Source organism: Lactuca sativa, chromosome 3 (assembly GCF_002870075.4).
Source record: "Lactuca sativa cultivar Salinas chromosome 3, Lsat_Salinas_v11, whole genome shotgun sequence".
Classification (NCBI taxonomy): Eukaryota; Viridiplantae; Streptophyta; class Magnoliopsida; order Asterales; family Asteraceae; genus Lactuca; species Lactuca sativa.
In genome coordinates, this window is record NC_056625.2 from 105,562,876 (window position 1) to 105,579,597 (window position 16,722).

A 16,722-nucleotide genomic window follows, 5' to 3' on the forward strand; every position below is an offset into this window, starting at 1 on the left:
AGATCGGAATTAGGATAGGTAGTATGTTATGCTTTTATGATCCGTAAGGATTGGTATGTTAGTGAACTGTTAGGTCGATACTCTAGTTATGAGTGAAACTGTATGATTGATGGTCTATGAGATAGATATGTTTGCTATGTGTATATGCCAGTATATGATAGTATGCGTACATGGTTAGTTGCTTGTTGGTTGGGTTGAGGCGGTCCTGCTTTGTGCTAAAGGCCAACACACCCTCTGAGTGGCCCGGGGAGACTGTAGGCCCACGCGGCGGACCAGTCATGCCGAAGGCTCGGGATAGATTCAGATAGACTGTAGGCCCAGTAGGGCGGACCAGTCCGGCCGATGGCCCAGTATGTATGTTGTTTGATTGATCGTTATGGCTGTGGTTTTTGTCGATATGGTGTTGGTATTTTGGTGGTAGCTCACTAAGCCCTCGGGCTTACAGTTTTCAGTTGATTGTTTCAGGTACTTCAGGAGAGCGAGGGAAGGCGAAGGCGTGACCGTACCGCTCCTCATCCTCATGATCTATTTTGGGACACTCTGATGATAAACGAATTGGAAATGTTTTGTAAAAACAATTACTTCTTGACTCTTTTGTTCGTATTAAAAGTTTAAATTTGGATTACATTTTTGGGTGTTACAAGTTGGTATCAGAGCCTTGGTTTGAGTGAATTGGAGGAACACTCGTGTGAACCCAGTCTCAAACCAAGGAGGTTTTTAGAAAATAAGTTTTTAAAATGGTTTTCAAAATAAAGGATGGAGGATGCAGAGGGTACGATTAGCCGGAGCCTGTAAGTAAGCCCCAAAATACCATACAGTTATTTGATATTCTAATATGTTAGAACAACATGCTAGTGTTAGGCTAGGTGTTTTCAGGAATCGCATGATAGATTGGCCTGATTGTATGATACCTATTAGCCTAGGGTTTCTTGTATATAGGATTGACATCATAACTGTAGATGATTAGTGTATGCACCACGGTTGTGGATAGTCAAGATCTTATAGCATGAGAATGTCCGATTCGACCTTAGTGTGGGATTGGATATTCGAAAGTCTATCGGGTCCAGCGCTATGTGCAGCCAGTGTACACCAGCGCTGTAGGGGATGATGGAAGTTTCATGGATGTGTGAGTGGTGCGGAACTACAGGATCAGTTACTAGTTAGGCGATGTCCCCTGTTAGTGAGGGTTAAGCGCATATTATGTTAAATACAGTTTAGGGCATTGTGGTGATACTTGAGACAAATATGGGTAGGTGTGGAAGGTAGTAGGGGCCCATACTACTGAAAGCATAGGACCCATAAGCGTATCAAGGAAGTCATAACCCCTAGGGATTGAGGGTAATTGGTTTTCCGTCATTATATGATCTGTCTGAGACATTGAGTGTGTTTGCAGTATGGTGGTGACGAGACGTGTTGCTTCGGGGTCCAGATCCGGATCAGGATCAGGATCAGGGTCAGGAGACGGAGGTTTGGAGGTGCCAGTAGCACCTGAGCCTGTGGTTCAGATAGGGACTGATGAGCTGGATGCCTGGATTCGGGAGATCATGCACGATGAGACTGTTGTTGTGTTCCGAGCGCAGCTGCCAGAGATGTTTGGGTTGATGAAGACCGCGATGGCCGAGTATTTTGATGAACGGTATGCCTCTCTAGCAGAGACTGCTGCCGCTGCAGCCACTTCGGCTGTAACTGCTGCAGGGGTTGGAGGAGGAGGAGCCGGCAGGGCTTTTCAGTACCGGGACTTCGACAATACGAAGCCCCCGACATTTGATGGTACACAGGATGCCATTCGGGCTATGAGGTGGTTATCTGACGTGGAGGGATGTTTCTTCACGTGTTCATGCCCTGCTGACCAGAAGGTCAGGTGTGCCCTGAACATGCTGAGGCTTGGGGCGAAGGACTGGTGGAGGATGACGACGGGTTTGTATACTGATGATCAGAGCGCTGCTATTACCTGGGAGCAGTTCCGGGATATGTTTCGCACCCGCTACGTTCCGCGCGTGGAACGAAAGCGGCTTTCTCAGGAGTTTTTGACCTTGAGACAGGATGGGGAGTCTGTGATGGAGATTACCGATATGTTCACGGAGAGGGCTATGTTTTGCCCGGAGTTTGCTTTAGAGCAGTCTTAGATGACTCGTTATCTGAGTATGCTTAAGACGGATATTCGACAGTTTGTGTCTACTCAGCGATGTGATACCCTCCTGGACCTACAGGAAGCCGCGCGGCGGCGTGAGTTGGAGATAGAGCTGCAGCTGAAGGAGCAGCGTCAGGCACCGGCACAGTCTCAGTCGGCACCTAAGCGGTCTAAAACCGCTGATACATGGTGCGGGGGTCATCAGAGCCGCACTTTTGGAAAGTGTGGCAAGGCTCATTCAGGGGTTTTTTCGAGCAGGAGGTGGGTGCCACAAATGTGGCAAGGAGGGGCACTATGCCAGGGACTGCTGTCAGTCTGCCCTCCAGCAGATATGAGGATTTGTTACCATTGTCATCAGGTTGGTCATGTGAAGACCAACTGTCCGCAGCTCACCGCCAAGCTGGCACAGGGTTTCGCGTCAGCTACTGTGAGGATTGGAGATGGCAGGCCAGTCAAGATGGAGCCTCCGAAGGCTAAGGGTCGTGCCTTCCAGCTCACGGCCGAGGAGGCCAAGGCAGCACCGGATGTGGTTGCTGGTATGTTCTTATTCTCTATCTCAGTTATTGTATTTGTACTATGCTTATTGGTTGTGCCTATGATCAGGTACGTTTTTAGTAAATTCCTTTCCTGCTTTGGTTTTATTTGACTCGGTGGCAAGTCAGTCGTTCGTATCTCAGACCTTCTCTAGAGGGTTCGGTGTGCTGATAGATGATCTTGAGTGTCCGTTGTGAGTTTCGATCGCCAACGAGCATGGGGTTTCTGCTTCTTCGGTCTACCGGGGATGCGAGTTGGAGATTTTCGGGGTGTCTTTCCCGATAGATTTGATTCCTATCCCCATGGGGGATGTATGCGTGATTGTAGGAATGGATTGGCTTATCCGTTTTGGCGCCATGATCGACTGTGAGGGACAACGGGTAGTGGTTCGAACCCCAAGTGGGGGAGAATTGGTAGTATATGGTGAGGGCACTAGGTCAGGATCAGGGTTTTATTCGGCGGCCAGGGCTCGACAGTATATTCAGCACGGTTGTGCCGGTTATTTAACGTATGTGGTAGATACGTGGGTTAGGGAGCAGCTCTCAGTTTTAGAGGTCCCTATGGATAGAGAGTTTGCTGATGTGTTTCCGGAGGAGTTACCTGGAGTGCCTCCGGTGAGGCAGGTTGAGTTTAGGATTGATCTAGTGCCAGGTGCGGCCCTAATTGCCAAGGCGTCGTACCATTTGGCACCGCCACAGATGCAGGAGCTATCATCTCAGCTGCAGGAACTGTTGGGTAAGCAGTTCATTCAACCGAGTAGCTCACCCTGGGGAGCACCGATCCTCTTCGTCAGGAAGAAGGATAGTTCGCACAGGATATGCATTGACTATAGGGAGCTGAATAAGTTAATGGTGAAGAACCGTTATCCGCTCCCGAGGATAGATGATCTTTTCGACCAGTTTCAGCGTGCATCTTGGTTATTCAAGATCGATTTGAGATCAGGATTCCACCAGGTCAGGGTGAGGGAGGAAGACGTAGACAAGACTGCGTTCCGGACTCGTTATGGTCATTATGAGTTCGTGGTGATGTCGTTTGGACTCACCAACACGCCAGCAGTATTCATGGATCTGATGAACCGAGTCTGCAGACCGATGCTCGATCGCTCGGTCATTGTGTTTATAGATGACATCTTGGTGTATTCCAAGACCCAAGAGCAGCATGAGGAGCAACTCAGGGAGCTATTGGAGGTGCTGCGGCGAGAACGACTTTATGCCAAGTTCTCGAAGTGTGAGTTCTGGTTGCGAGAGGTTCAGTTCCTTGGACATCTCGTTAACCAGGATGGGATTTTGGTCGATCCGGCCAAGGTGGAGGTAGTTATGCAGTGGGAGACTCCGAGATCTCCATCAGACATCAGGAGTTTTCTGGGATTAGCAGGGTATTATCAGAGATTCATTCGCGATTTCTCCAAGGTTGTCGTACCCCTCACTTGTCTAACGAGGAAGGGAGTGGATTTCCAGTGGGGCCCGAAGCAGCAGAGGGCGTTTGAGACCCTCCGAAAACGGTTATGCGAGGCGCCAGTGTTGACACTCCTCGAGGGAGTGGTGGATTTCGTGGTATATTATGATGCGTCCATCACAGGCCTAGGGGCAGTCCTCATGCAGAGGGGGCGAGTGATAGCTTATGCATTGCGGCAGTTGAAGTCGCATGAGACGAGATATCCCACGCATGATCTTGAGCTGGGAGCGGTGGTCTTCGCTCTCAAGGTTTGGAGGCACTATTTGTACGGGGTCTGTTGTACCATATACATGGATCACAAGAGTTTGAGGCAAATAATGGATCAGTCGAACTTGAATATGAGGAAGCGCAGGTGGTTGGATGTAGTCAATGACTATGATTGCGAGATCCTTTACCATCCTGGTAAAGCGAATGTGGTTGCAGACGCTCTGAGCCGCAAGTCAGTTAGGTCTTCTACCCCATCCAGATGTGTGAGGATAGCGGTGGATTCCCCGCTAGTGGGTTTGGTCAGGGATGCTCAGATCGAGGGTATGAAACTGAAAAACTAGAAATTGGAAAGGATTAAGGGCGAAAGTGCCTGGTTCGTTCAGGATAGCCGCGGGCTATTGACCCAATATGGTCGGGTTTGGGTTTCGGTGACTGGAGGAGTTAGGCAGATAGTGATGGAGGAGGCTCATAAGTCTCGTTTTTCTATCCACCTGGGGGCTACCAAGATGTACCGAGATTTGAGTTTGAGTTATTGGTGGCCTGGTATGAAGCGAGATATCGCTTGGTACGTTGAGAGGTGCTTGACGTGCAGGATGGTCAAGGTCGAGCACCAGAGGCCGCATGGTAAGCTGCAGCCTCTGGAGATTCCCATGTGGAAATGGGAATGGATCGCGATGGATTTCATCATGAAATTGCCAAGAACGGAAAGGGGATTCGACGCTATATGGGTCATTGTGGATCGATTGACCAAGAGTGCCCATTTCCTAGCTATACGGGATTGTTCATCGGCGGAGAAGTTGGCCGACCTATACGTCCGCGAGATTGTCTCTCGCCATGGGGTTCCAGTTTCCATAGTTTCCGATTGGGATGTCCGATTTACTTCCCGTTTTTGGCAGAAGTTCCACAAGGAACTAGGTATGAGGTTTCATTTCAGTACAACGTTCCATCCACAGACGGATGGACAGAGTGAGCGGACCATTCAGACCCTCGAAGATATGCTGAGGGTGTGCGTCATTGATTTCGGTGGAAGTTGGGATTCCCACCTACTGCTTGCAGAGTTCGCCGACAACAACAACTATCATTCCAGTATTGGCGCCCTGCCTTTCGAGCTGTTGTATGGGCAGAAGTGTAGGACCCCAGTCTGTTGGGGCGAGGGTGGGCTCAGGTTGATGGGTCGGACAGAGGTAGTTCTGCAAACTACCGAGATTATACAGCAGATTAGACAGCGGCTGCAGACCGCTCAGAGTCGACAGAAGAGTCTGTACCTCTGAGGCGTTCCACGAGAATTAGGAATGCACCTAAGAATTACTATGGTTTCCATATTACTGCGGAAGGTGATACACTTATCAATGATAGCACACTAGTGAGTTTGGATGAACCTAACAGCTACACGGAAGCCATGGCAGGCCCTGACGATGCTAAATGGAAAGAGGCTATGGATAGCGAGATACAATCCATGTATGACAATCAAGTTTGGAACTTGATTGAAAATTTACCAGGTCGCAAGACAGTCCAGGAGTTTATTATGATGAGACTGTTTCACCAGTAGCGAATATTAAGTCTATTAGGGTTATGTTAGCCATTACTGCATTTCATGATTATTAAATATGGAAAATGGATGTCAAAACCGCTTTCCTTAATGGAAAGTTGGCAGAGGATGTTTACATGCGTCAGTCAGAGGGTTTTTTTAGTACATAGTACCCTAATAGAGTGTGTAAGCTTGAGAAATCCATTTATGGATTAAAGCAAGCACCTCGCAGGTGGAATCCTTGCTTCAATGAGAAAGTCAAAAAGTTTGGCTTTTTGAGGAGTGAAGATGAATCTTGTGCAAATGTCAAGGCTAGTGGGAGTATAGTCAGTTTTTTGGTACTGTATGTGGATGACATACTACTCATAGGAAATGACATCCCAACTTTGCAGGAAGTTAAGTCCTGGCTTGGGAAGTGTTTCACTATGAAGGACCTTGGAGAAGCTGCCTATATCCTAGGGATAAGGATTCTGAGAGACAGGAGTAAAAGACTAATTGGACTTAGTCAGAGTACCTACTTGGAGAAGGTGTTGAATAGAATTAGCATGCTGAATTCCAAGAAAAGAGAGTTACCGATCCAGAGTAACGCCAGACTGAGTAAAACTCAGAGTCAGAGTATAGAGGCTGAGATAGAAGAAATGTATAACGTCCCGATCCTCAGGTATTAATTAATTAAGAATTTCTGGTAAAGCTCTAGTCGACAAGTTGGTCGACCTACTCGTCGAGTAGCATCGGGGTGAGAACGTGTGGTTAGTGAATTACTCGGCGAGTCCACTATTGGGACTCGGCGAGTAGGAGTTGGCAGATGAAACCCTAAATCCCGGGGTTTGCACCCCAATTTAAAGGAGCCTCAGCCTCCTTAGGGACTCCTTACAGTCTTTGAGAACCCTTGGAAACCCTAATTCGTGTGTGTGTGTGTGTGCCTTGGTGTGGGTTTGAAGCTTGGAAAAGAGGATCTTTAAGGAAGGAAGCTAAGAGTGCAAAGGAAATTGAAGCAAGAAAGGAGTGGGAACCAGGTTTTGCCTCAGCTAGCATCATTTGAAGGTATCAAAGTACCATTCTTACTTACTTTTCTTCCCTTTGGTTGATTCTAGGGGTTTTGATGGATTTTCAAGTTGGGATGTTGAGCTATGGGCTAGATCTGAAGTTATAACTTCAGATCTGGACCCTCCTTGGATGCTAGAGTCATAAAGTTGATGTATTGGTTGTGGTTGGAGTCCCTCTTGGACTAGAAGCTCCATTAAGAACTTAAAATAGACATTTGGAGCCTTTATAACCATGCATGCACGTAAAGTTTGCAACTTTACGTGGTAAGTATTCTCTAGAAGCTTGGATCTGTGATTTGGAGCCGCTGCATGGCTCAAAACAAGTATGCTTGGAAAGAGGACTAGATGGACTCGGCGAGTCTCAAGGATGACTCGGCGAGTCACATGAAGATAGTCATTGAACTTGGCGAGTTGGATGAACAACTCGGCGAGTCCGATGAAGATCACCATAAAACTCGACGAGTTGAAGAACAACTCGGCGAGTCGAATGGCTTTTCCCTTGGATAGGCATGCATGTGTACCCGTCGAGTTGCAAGGAGGAAACTCGACGGGTGGCCCTTAAGGATTGATCGGGATTCGAAGGGACTCGACGAGTCACTCCGATGACTCGGCGAGTTGGAATGTGCTCCACAGACTCGGCGAGTGGCTGAGTGCACTCGGCGAGTTGAGGTCAACATGGACTGTTGACCTTGACTGAGGACTCTGACCTTGATCAGGAAGTACTAAGAGGTTATGGGTGTCTCATAAGAGTAAGAACTTATGAGTATATTGTGCCATGGTTATAGGTGGTGGTGCCGGTGTCAAGTGATCCGATAGTTGGAGTTTGCATTTCAATCGACATCTGCGAGGTGAGTTATCCTCACTATATCGATAGGTTCTACGACACCAAGGCCGACCCTTTATGATTTACATCCTGGTTTAGGATGGTTGCTTTGTTATTGCCATGCTAGATTCCATCCTGGTTTAGGATGGGTGTTATGTTATTGCTTTGTTAGAATTCATCCTGTTTAGGATGGTTGTTATACTAGAGATCGGTTAGATCTGTCGTTATGGTATGCTACATATGATTCTGATCTTTTAGATCGGAATTAGGATAGGTAGTATGTTATGCTTTTATGATCCGTAAGGATTGGTATGTTAGTGACCTGTTAGGTCGATACTCTAGTTATGAGTGAAACTGTATGATTGATGGTCTATGAGATAGATATGTTTGCTATGTGTATATGCCAGTATATGATAGTATGCGTACATGGTTAGTTGCTTGTTGGTTGGGTTGAGGCGGTCCTGCTTTGTGCTAAAGGCCAACACACCCTCTGAGTGGCCCGGGGAGACTGTAGGCCCACGCGGCGGACCAGTCATGCCGAAGGCTCGGGATAGATTCAGATAGACTGTAGGCCCAGTAGGGCGGACCAGTCCGGCCGATGGCCCAGTATGTATGTTGTTTGATTGATCGTTATGGCTGTGGTTTTTGTCGATATGGTGTTGGTATTTTGGGGGTAGCTCACTAAGCCCTCGGGCTTACAGTTTTCAGTTTATTGTTTCAGGTACTTCAGGAGAGCGAGGGAAGGCGAAGGCATGACCGTACCGCTCCTCATCCTCATGATCTAGTTTGGGACACTCTGATGATAAACGAATTGGAAATATTTTGTAAAAACAATTACTATTTGACTCTTTTGTTAGTATTAAAAGTTTAAATTTGGTGTAAATTTTTGGGTGTTACAAAATGAGTCGAGTATCGTATGCTTCCGCTGTAGGCTCGATCATGTATGCTATGACTTGTACTCGTCCTGATGTGGCCTTTGCATTGAGCATGGTTAGCAAATATGAGGGGAACCCTGGCAAGGCTCACTGGATTGCGGTAAAGAACATTCTCAAGTACCTACGGAGGACTAAGGACTGGGTCCTTACCCTCGGTGGGAGTGATGACTTGAGAGTATTGGGGTATAGTGATGCTAGCTTTTAGACTGATAGGGATAACTTCCGTTCTCAGTCAGACTGGGTCTTTACCTTAAACGGAGGATCATTTTCTTGGAAAAGTTCCAAGCAAGAGATAGTAGCAGATTCAACTTGTGAATCAGAGTATATAGCAGCAAGCGAGGCAGCAAAGGAGGCTATTTGGCTAAAGTACTTCATTGGAGACCGTGGAGTTGTACCAGCTATTAAGGAGTCGATAAAGATTTTCTGTGATAGTGAAAGTGCAGTTGCCTTAGCCAAGGAACCAAGGGATCACTGGAGATCCAGACACATCGACAGAAAATATCATTTCATCAGACATCGAATAGAAGAAGGACTCCTCGTGGAAAAGAGGGTATCATCGGATGAGAACCCGAAAAATCCCCTCACGAAGGGACTGAGTAGGGTTAAGTATCTCCAGCATGCAAGGAGCATAGGGCTGAAGGATGATATTAGTTTTAGTAGCTAGATAGCTTTGAAATGTGTAAAGTGTAATTGACATTTGATGATGAATAAAAGTTGTATTTATTTATGAGTAAAGTGTTGCTATCTTTTGTCAATCGCTTACTATCATTTCATTTTGCATGTTTTGACTTCCAGAATAATTATGTTATGTTGTTTCATATTATTCAAATTCTCCACAGTCGTTCATATGTTAGAAATAGGTATGAATCTAGACTATCATGAGTTGGTTGCCGAGGTCTAAGATGTTGGACATGGCTACAACACTCATGAGTGCTCATAAGTTATGAGTATTGGATTCAACCCACACTCACTTCATGGAATTTATCTCGAGTGATCGTGAGACAGTAATATCATATAAGTATTCAAACCTAGAGATATGACTTGTTGCCTATGAGTTGGTTATGCATTGAGTGTACGAAAACGCATTGGTAACTCGATGTTATAAAACGTGGCTTTGTGTATGATTCAACAAGTAGTAGAACAAGCATATGAGTCGAAGTTTATCTTTTCCTTCTTGGATTAGAAATGATATTTGGGCCTCTCGATGATTGTGTTGACCCATGTACCGGGCCCAGTCAGAACCAAGTTGATGTGTTCAATTAAGTTCTATGTCAAAAAAATCAGGAAATCGAGAAACAAACTACTGTACAAGAAGTAAGACATTGTTCCATGTATTTTTTCGGTTGATATCTAGAACAGAGGATCATATGATCACTTATCTTAAATGGCGTATCATCATCTTTTAAGTTCTGGGAGACCTTGAAAGAGCTACGATTGTTGATCGGTTCCTGAAGTCATTCTTGTAGTTATAGTTATTAGACTTATCCAAGTGGGAGACTGTTGGATTAGGTGTCTAAGTTCATAACTATTTCTGGAATCTACTTGACTCGATTAGCATGGTCCATTTGGGTTGCATGGCATCATGCATATTGGATAGACTAAAATGAGAGAAATAACACTAAAGGTTTATTAATATATTATAAATTCTAATATATTAATAGTATTATTTAACTAGTATTGATCAAGAATTAATTTGGAGTTAATTATGTGATCAAAAGAAGACTAATTAAATATATGGGTTGATTGTGTAAATCATTCATAATTTTATAGTGGGATACTACTCCATGGATTATCAAGTTGGGCTAAAACCCATAGGATGCTCCATGGTGTTTATAGAACCCATGGGTGATGGAAATCAAAGGTCATGAAAATTAGGATTTACATGGTGTAACCCTAATTGTAACACACTATATAAGCTTCATGTTACACACCAAAATCGGGCACTAAGTAAGACAAGTGAGGGCTAGCCGATTTCTAAGTGTTCTTCATTTATTCCAAGTGCATTTGGTGTTGTGTGACACATTTGAGGCATTACACTTGAGGTGCTAGGCTCACAAGGTTTTAAAGGAATCCAATCTACTACAAGGTATCTTTTCTTGCTTACTTTTATGATTAAAAGTTCCCCATGTATGCTAGATAGGATATAAACCTTGGAAAACAAAATTTGCATGTATCATAGATAAAACATAGATCCAAGGTTTCTAGGGTTGCATGTACACCTTAGGAGTGTTAGAATGCTCAAAACCCTACAGTCGCCCACCTGGAACTCTAATTATGAACACCTCTTGTCGATGTAGCTCTTCTGCCAACTTTGACCAGTCTGGAGCCTTCCCCGGACCTGCTAGATCCACTCTGTAGTATTAAGTACCACCTCCGTACTCCCCATGACCCTCTGACCGACCTCACCCCAATAGATTGGGGTCCTACACTTCCTCCCATAGAGAATCTCGAAGGGAGGTCGGTCTATACTGGTGTGGTAGTTGTTGTTATAATAAAATTCTGCTAACAGAACATACGTATCCAAACTGCCACCGAAATCCAAAACACATACACGAAGCATGTCCTTGAGAATCTGAATCGTCCTCTCGCTCTGTCCGTCTGTCTGAGGGTGGAATGTGGTGCTGAAATGGAGGCGGGTAAGCATCTCCTCGTGAAACCGCTTCCAGAATCTGGAAGTGAAACGGACATCTCAGTCTGACACCACGAGACAGGCACTCCATGACGTGACAATATCTCTCGCACATAAATATCAGCCAACTTCTCGGCCGAGATGCTCTCCTGGATCGGTACAAAGTGGGCGCTCTTGGTCAACCGATCCACGATGACCCATATCGAATCGACCCCACATGTGGTCCTGGGAAGCTTAGTAATAAAATCCATGGTGATATCCTCCCATTTCCACACGGTAATGTCCAACGGCTGCATCTTTCTGTGTGGTCTCTGGTGCTCTGCCTTGACCTTCCTGCAGGTCAGACACCTCTCCACGTAGCAAGCTACGTCCCACTTCATACAGGGCCACCAGTAATCGGGTTGAAGATCTCTGTACATCTTTGTTGCTCTCGGACGGATTGAGAACTTGGATTTTTGGGCCTCATCCATCAATACTTGTCGTACTCCGCCCCAGTACGGTATCCAGACCCTCCCATGCCGGGTCAACAACCCTCGACTGTCATAATTATATGAGGCCACTCATACTACAATCCTCTCACACTTCTTGAGCTCCTCCTTCAGGCCCTCAACCTGCACCTCTCAGATCTGCTCCAACAGTGGATTGATCATTTTCATCCTCAAACAGATATCTCGGATCGGGACCACTACCACCTTGTGGCTCAGGGAATCAGCCACTACGTTTGCCTTGACTGGGTGGTAAAGGATCTCACAATCATAGTCCTTCACCACATCTAACCACAGACGCTGCCTCATGGTCAGATTCGGTTGATCCATAAGGTACATCAAACTCTTGTGATCCGTGTAAATGGTACACGAGACCCCATAGAGGTAATGCCGCCAAATCTTTAGGGCGAACACCATTGTCCCCAAATCTAAATCATGCGTCAGATAGTTAGCCTCGTGAGGCTTCAGCTATCTCGAGGCATAAGCTATCACATGCCCCCGTTGCATCAATACTTCCCCCATGCTTGTGATTAAAGCATCACAGTAGAATACAAAGTCCTCTACACCATCTGGAAGAGTGAGGATTGGTACCTTGCATAACCGCTGCCTGAGCATCTCAAAGGCTTCCTGCTGCTCAGGTCCCCAACGGAAAACGACCGACTTCTTGGTCAGTCGGGTCAATGGAACTGCAATCTTGGAGAAGTCCTGAATAAATCTCCTATAATAACCCGCCAGACCCAGGAAACTCTGAATCTCAGATGGAGACCTCATAATCTCCCACTGCATCACAGCCTCTATCTTGGCTGGATTGACCAGAATACCCTTCTGGTTGACGAGATGCCCAAGGAACTGCACCTTGCGCAACCATAACTCACACTTGGAGAACTTTGCAAAAAGTCTCTCCCTCCTCAGTGTCTCTAGCACCTCCCTCAGGTGCTCCTCATGTTGCTCCTGAGTCTTGGATTAAACTAAAATCTCATCGATGAATACTATTATAGACCAATCCAGCATCGGTCTGTACACGCGGTTCATGAGGTCCATGAACATGGCTGGAGCATTTGTGAGCCCAAACAACATCACCATAAACTCATAATGACCATAGAGAGTCCTAAAGTTGTCTTATGCACATCATCATCCCTGACTCGCATTTGGTGATATCCTGACCGTAGATCAATCTTGGAGAACCAAGATGCACCTTGAAGCTGATAAAATAAATCATCTATCCTCGGAAGTGGGTAACGGTTCTTCACCGTCACCTTGTTCAGCTCCCGGTAGTCTATGCACATGCGATGTAACCCGTCCTTCGTCTTCACAAACAGGATCGGGGCTCTCCATGGCGAACTGCTCGACCTGATAAAACCCTTGTCTAGTAGCTCTTGCAGTTGCATAGACAACTCCTGCATCTCGGGAGGATCCAACAGATATGGTGCCTTGGCTATCGGAGCCACACTAGGGACCAGGTCAATCCTAAACTCAACCTGTCTCTCCAGAGGTATCCTAGGTAGATCCTACGAGAATACGTCCGGGTACTCTCACACTACCGGTACATCATCAAATGTCTCCTTACCCTTATCCAGGGAATCCATGAAATAAGTGACGTATTCAACGCAACCCTGCTGAAGGTGGCGCCTCGCCCTCGCTGCTGAACAAAGAACCGGTTTGCGTTGTGGCCTCTCGCCCTGAATCACTAGCTCTCCCCCACTAGGAGTATGAACCCTTACTAGTTGTTGCTCACAGTCGATCATTACCCCATTGGGGCTCAACCATTCCATACTAACTATAACCTTATTACCTCGCAGGGGAATAGGAACCAAATCCACTGAGAACTGCTCATCAAATAACCATAATGTACATCCTTTATGAACCCTTGCGACCCTGACGGTCCTGTCATCTGCTATCTCTACATCAAGTGGGCAGTCCAACTCCCCCGGATCTCTACTAAACCGCTTGCTAAGTGCGAGCGACACAAAAGATCGGGTGGCACCCGAATCAAATAGTACCATAGCTGATATGCCATTCACTAAGAACGATCCTATAAACAAATACACAAACATGAGAAATAATCAGAAATAATAAAGAGATAATGGAGAAGATACATACCCGTAACCACATCAGGAGTTGCTCGTTCCTCCTCTGCTGTCAACTGGAAGGCTTTGTTCTTCGCCACTGGGGCCTCAGCCCGACCATGACGGTCGTCTGTAATCCTCAAAGTGGTAGGAGCAGTGCCACCACCTGTCCTGCTGCTGCTAAACTCGGACACCGGGACCGCTTGTGTCCCCTTTGATTGCACTAAAAGCAAATCAGATATGATGATGTCGTGGTGGTAATAGTAGCTGTATAATCCCTGCTCATATGCCCAGTTCGGCCGCACTTGAAGCAGCTGGAACTCCGTGCCTTGCACACCCCATCGTGCAACTTGCCTCATTTGCCAAAATGGTTGCGACACTGCTGGCTCCTAGACCTGTGGTCAGACACCTTGGGCTTTTTGCCCAAACTTGCCATGCTAAACGCCACCTCTGGCTTCCTCTTCCTCTCCATCTCTAGATCAATCTCTCTCTCACGAGCCCTAGCAATCATGTCCTCCAGGGTCTTACAGCTAGAGCGGCTCACAAACTGTCTAATATCACTCCTCAACATCTCATGGTACCGAGCCTTATTCATCTCCTCGTCCGCCACATACTGCGGAACAAGAAGGGCTCTCTCCCCGAACTTGGCGGTGATCTTCGCCACTGTCTCTATAGTATGCTGGAGGTCCTGAAACTCTCTAGCAAGCTGTTGCACCTCAATAACAGGTGTGAACTCGGCCCTGAAGCTAGTCATGAAATCACTCCTAGTCATCGCATCCAACACTATATCATCACCAATGGCTCGTCTGACCTCCTCCCACCAATCACGTGCCCTATCCTTCAGAAGACAAGGTGCTAGTCTGACCTTGTCCCCCTCGGGACATCTACTGGTGCGGAATGTGTTGGCAACATCATCCAACCATCTAGTACTCGCAATGAGGTCTTGATTCCCATGATAGTCGGGAGCTCCACATGCCCTGAACTCCCGGAAAGTGAGTGTGTGCGACCCCATCATGGTCGTCGTCTCAATACGGAAAGCACTAAAACTCTCATCCATAAGCTCCAGGATACCCTCCTTGATAGAACCAAAGATCACAGGAGTCTGCTCAAGAATATTGTGCGTGATCTCTGAGGAGATGAACTCCCTAGTCTGCTCATCTAGTTTCTTGGCTCCAGAGCCTGGGCCTGATCCCTGACCGACACTTGAACTGCCAACTGCTGGTCTAGGGCGTAAAACCACCATTCTGAAAAAAAAACATATCACAACAATGTCAGAATTCTAAACATAACTCGAGGGATCTCATACACTAGAAGTTTCTTGGATTCATCCCAGCCTTGCTTGATTCGAGTACGGATCCTCTGATTTCTGTAGTACGGACCCATACTACCTTCCAAATCTATTCGTACTTTCCTCAAGAACTGCCTCGACTCCACCAAGTCCCTTCTACTACTACTACTGTTGATCTCATGCTAACTTCATCCTAGGCTCGCCCTAGGGTAATCACCAATCCACTCTCCGCCATCAGCTGCATAAGAAGTCCCTACTATCTACCCTTAACTAGCTTGTGAATATTATTACATATCACTAAGACTAGATAATTCTTCGAATGAGAGATCCTACCCTACAACGGTTGGACTCAAACAAGAGTTGCGCAATAGAGCTAGACCTAACCTTCTGAAATTATTTAATCCTCATAATATGTAACTTAACACACTCATTTACTAGTTAGTAAGCGATAACTAGAACTCCTAAAAGCACAAAGCAAGCAGCATTCAAGCATTGAGTACACATAATCACGCATATCACATCCAGGCCATCACTGTCTAATCTGTACTAGCATGCAATTCTCATAAAGCTGATACATATATAACATGCACATAAGGCATCCTTCCTAGATCCTTACTCTTAATCTAGCATGCAGTTCTCATAAAGCTAATAATCATATCATAACATAAACTTGTATGGGTAATTTGGGAGTACTTACTTGAGCTTGGCTAATTGCATGCACCACACCCTCTTTCTCTTTTCAAAGTTCCTTTTTGTAAAAAAAAGATTTTCTTTTGAAAATTTTCATACCATGTCCTTAGTTTGAGTTCAGACACACCCGAGAGCGTGCCCGAATCCCTCAAACCAAGGCTATGATACCAAATTGAAACATCCTAAAAATACGGTCCAAAAAATTTGTTTTAAAATTATTATTTAAACCATAAATCATCCATCATCATAATAAAATGAGAACCATGTATCTCAAGAACATCATGTCAAATACTGTATCAAAATCATATAGGTAATCATCAGAGTCTAAAACAATCCCAGGTTGAAACTGTGGTGTGTGCCATGCGATCATCCCGAGCCCTTCCCTTTGCTATTGGAAGTACCTAAAACCAAAACTGAAAACTGTAAGAACAAAGCTTATTGATTCTCCCCAAGTTACCACATACTATACACATAACCACATACAAGGCCTAGCCCACTGCATCAGGCTCCGCCCGACATCGGACCGAGGTTAGGCATACTTGGGCCTAGCCCTTGCATCGTGCCCCACCCGACATCAGACCGAAGTTTGGTATACATATCTGGAGCATAACATAATCATATACATAAAAATAAGCATAACAAGAGAGCTAACATTCATCGGGCTTGCCCCGACGTCAGACTAAGTCCGTAACACATAATCACACACATGTAAGAATCACAAAGACATCATCAAGCATACTAACTGCATCGGGCCCCGCCCGGCTTCAGACCAAAGTCCGGAACATAAAACCTATATTGGCTAACCCAAAATATACAATCACATATAAACGGGCTGACCTTGGTGCCTTAGAATCGCTCATATAGGAGAAGACTCACCTCTCAAACTAAATGCTGAAATTGAGTGA